Genomic DNA, 4,829 nt, shown 5'->3' on the forward strand with positions numbered 1-4,829 from the left:
GGAGTCCATTTTACACCTTTTCTCACATAGGTACAACGATGTGAGGAGTGCTAAGATGAAGCACTTTGTTGAATATTGAGCCTTAGATCAAGTTTAACAAGGCACTTAAGCATTTAAAGCCATTTGAGCAAGGATTATAGGTTTAAACATGGTTCTACAAGGTTTACATGTCTAAACAAGGGTTTGGAGCCTTTTATAAGAGTTTTCCAAATTAGAGAGGGTAGTTTTGGGTCTATTTAGCTAGGATACAAGTCTTACAGGAGTACTTTTAGTGTGAGCAGGCCATATAGTGGTTGTTATAGGATTTAGAGGCCTCAGTGAGGGTCTATAAGTGGTTTGAGACCTCAAATAGGAAAAATATAGCTTGATGTATACTTTTATACTGGCACAACGAATTGTTCCTAGAATCTGTTATTGATCTTTTTTTCATAGATGTTTTGTGCTTATCTCAAAGAGAGATTCTTAGCTTTGATTTGAACTAGAAATTAGGATAATCAGTGTTCCCTGTCAAAAGTTATAGCCAAAACAGTGACAATAGGTCTAGCTAGACTACACTCTAAGAGTGACAGAGAGAACAAGGGTAAAGGCAAGGATAATGAGGATCTAGATAAACAAATCAAAGATTCCAAGGACCCTAATACTGGAAATACTCATGGGATTGATTATGAGGAGGATTCATATGAAATGGGATCTTATAGTACCTCGAACAATACCTTATGCTAGCATGAAACAAGACAATCAATTAGATATGGTGAATTACTAGATGCTATGAATATGTTTGGGAATAAAACTCAATCCTCTCATGATAAGTTCACTACTCCAACTACAAGATATATGTACTTTCAAATGTAGGAGAAGGAGAAAGAGAAAGACAAGGAGTGTGTGTAATAAACTTGGTCTTCTATGGACAAACTTACTACTCAAATTGGAAAATGGATGGAATCCAAAATAAAAGAAAAGGAGGAGAAGGAGCTACATATCATTGTAGATAAAGTGCCAGGTCCATCAACCAATGCAAATTATATAATGTTGTTGTTAATCCTTTGGGCATCGTAGGGACGATTCCCCATAGTACTTATGAGATAGGTGAGGCTTCACATAAGGCCGATGACCATTTGGGCAATGCAAGTTGAGGTGGTTTCCTTGCCACTAGAGTAGCCATTTTAGGTGTTAGATCTATGCCCTCTTTTGGCAAGAACTATTCTAACAATGGTAACTTTGGTGATACACATAATGTTCAGTCCCATGGTTGATAGCCAAATTATGGTGATGAGGATTGAGGGATAAGAGCACACTATCCAAGTATAATGGGCAATCATCTTCTCCATCAGATCTTGAAGAGTGACTTTCCAAATTGGAAGATTACTTTGACATATTTCCTAGGGCTAATGATCAAAATATCTACTTTGTTACCATACACTTGGAGGGTTTTCTCCACACTTGGTTGTGATACATGAAGAGGGAAAACCATCAAGTGGACACTTGGGGAGATTTTAAGATGCTCATGGTGTAGGTCTTGGTTTCCCATGTGAAAAAAGAAAAGCTTGCTAGATGTTGGTGTGGCATAGACCAAAGAGGTCTTTTGTTAGAGAATACACCGATCAATTTTTTAACCTTACTATATATGTGGAGTCTATTAGTGATGATGCCAAAAATTACAAATACATGTATGGTTTAGATCCTCTCTTTTAGTTGATGTGATAGCACAATCCCTTACAAGTTTGTTTAGAGCTATTGAGTTGGCTAAAAGCTATTCCAAGAAATATAGGAGAGAGACTCCTTTGTAGTCATCTTTTAGGCAACAAAGAAATACTTTGAGGTAGCATTTGATAATTTGAGACAACATAAGCTATTTTCCAAAGAGTCCAAGTGTTCATTCATATCAATTGAGGTGGAATATTTAGGGCACATTGTCAATGAAATCGGAATTCATGTTGACCCTAAAAAGGTGAAATATGTTAAAGATTGGCCTACGCCCACTATCACTACTTCTCTTTGTGGATTTCTTTGTCGATCTTCATTTTATCAAATATTTATCCACCATTACACGACTACTACAGCACCTCTCACCACAGATAGGCTAAAAAAGTAGCTTTCTTTTGAGATGCCATGACACAATGTCTTTATATTGCACCTTCTCCAAGATATAATGCTATCCTAGGAATCCGTCTCTTAATTTGGGACTTATGTCCAAATTTTTAGACACACAATCCACCAATCCACCCTTAACTAGCATCAGGGCATTCTAGGAAGTCCATCCTAGGCTCGTAGAGGTTAGATAAAATCCATAGGATTTATGGCCAGAGCCCCATTGAAACCCTTGTTGCCTCCTAGCCTACCATCCTTCCTATGGAGAGACCTCTCATATCTAGGGCCGGTCCTAGCCCCCAATGTGGTCAAACAATCCCTTGATTAAGGGATCCTACCACTAACCTTGGGGAGGTTTAGTGCATAACCAGATATCCACCCATGAGGACAAGGAACTTTGGTGCAAGGACACAATCAAGGAAATCAGCCTATCGGCTACAAGGATAGCATTCCTTTTCCATAATTTCAACCAAACAATCGTTTTGACTATTCCATAAGAGTCAAACCAATTTATTTTTTGATAATGAAAATGGAACATAGAGCACTCTTCCAATCACTCTTGCAATCAAAGCCACTCCGTCATTCCACCAGATGGGTAGGTTTGTGAGCATGACCCGAATTGGGCATTCAAACTAAAAGACTATCTCAATGAGAAGGAGAGTGAGGATATTTCCAAGACAAGGTTGCCTTAGGGAATTTCCACAAGGAGCATCCCTTCCTACGATGGAACCAAGAAAAAAATGTTAAAATATAATTCAAATTTATCGAAATTCAAACATGAAACATAGGAGCAATTATGAATTATCTTAAGGAAAATCATTAATTTGATTTAACTTTTAAGAAAAGAGACTTAGAATTAATATCCAACCTTTTTCTTAAGAAAAGATAGTATAATGATTAGTATGCTTGGAGCTCTCATGTGATGACCCCACACTAAAAAAGAGCTAGATTGAACAATGTTAAATTGTAGTTCAAGGAGCCCTTTATTTGGGACGATCGATTAGTGGAATACTATCTTCTTGATTAGGAGAAAATCATCTTCTTAGACTTGTAAATTATTGTCTTCATTGCAAGATTTAAGATGGAATAATGAAGTTAAGTTCATTATTCCACTTGGATGGTCTCATTTCAAGATTTTGTCTCAAAGAAAGACTTTCCAAGACCTTGAATAAATTCATTGAGATGCATCCTAGTAATTTAACTTAGTTTCTAAGGATGAGAAGGATCTAAAGACCTCGCCAAGATAAGAAGTTTAGGATCTAAAGACCTTGCCAAGATAAAAAGTTTAGGAATGAATTAAGCCCCAAGGGAAGGTTTAGCCCAACTTAAGAGTGCCTTAAGGACCCAAAGATTGGTTCCCTTCTAAGAGGGATATGCTAAGGCCTATGTCAAGTCCATGACAATATGGATAAGTTGAATAGAACGTCGTGCTAGAGGATATATCACATAAATGTATTCTTATGCATAAAATCTATTGCCACATCTGCTTAATATATTAGAAAACAATTATTTGATTGATTATGTATTCTAAAGTTATGTTATATCAATGCAGGGTGATTTTAGAGATATGTACTAAACCTCCCCCAAGGTTAGCCCCATTGAGCTCTCCACTAAGGAGCAACTTGTTTGCAACACATGCTAGAATCAACACCATACGCAAAAGGTCTCTTCATAGATACTTATTGCTATCTAGTAGACACCAAGGAGCCAGTCCATAATTTCTTGGTAATACTAAGACAAGTTTGATCCCTTATGAGCTTGGGATAGGTCTTCTAAAAGGTCCTGAAACTAGGGAAATTTCGTGGTTTTACCTTTGGATGAAGTTCTCTTTATGATTGAAAATTCATGGAATAAAGAAAACTTTGTAAAGTTCGTTGGAATAAAGATTTATTCTTTCTCAAAGCCTTTTTTGACTTGTATTTATATTTGACATTAAATTACACAATTAATCGTGTTATAATGAGTCTAATTAAGGAAGCTATTTGTACCTGTCAAACTAATATGATAGGTAATTCAAAAATTAAGCAATCCCAACTCAATGGAAACTAGGAGGTTGAATCCCTAATGAAATTTTCCTATGATCACATGGTCTTGGTTAATTGAGAAGTTTTCCACAAAAGTATTAGATTAGGGAATTCTAAGAAAAACTGAATATTTGACTGTCTTAGAGCATTGTCCTAGATCCTGACTTAGTGTTGTTTTAGAGAAATAAAGTGAGACTTTACCCTATGGGTGGAAGGATTGATGCATCTATCTCCTTCTCATTTCTCACTCTCCTTAAACCAAGTGTGACATGGGTGTACTTTGGTTCAGATTGTCTCACATAAGTAGCTATCCGCAACTAACACTAGAAACTTTGTTAAGAGATCTTAGATTCAATTAGGACCCTTTTGCAGGTTGATCCTCATGGGAATGACATGGAGATTCCCTCTACAAAAAGGGTAGACTTAAGTGATCCTAGGCCATGAAGTTCGGATATTTCATGGGAGTTCTTGATGGACTCACCTAGGTATATCCCTTGATGGACCACTAAAATTATGATGTCACGGATTCTTTAGATAAACACATTGCACATGGTATTAGAGTGAAAGGAATTGTTGTTATGAACTTATGAATAATTGTTTGAAAACCTTGTGTAAGGTTATGGTTAAAATTGATAACTTCCTTATGAAGTGTTTCCTATTGTTGAATAACAGAATTTTCCAAAATGATGAAGCCTAATAGTACTTTCTAGTATTTTG

This window comes from Lygodium microphyllum, chromosome 11 (assembly GCF_053477565.2).
Source record: "Lygodium microphyllum isolate KBCC chromosome 11, Lygodium_microphyllum_v1.1.10, whole genome shotgun sequence".
Classification (NCBI taxonomy): Eukaryota; Viridiplantae; Streptophyta; class Polypodiopsida; order Schizaeales; family Lygodiaceae; genus Lygodium; species Lygodium microphyllum.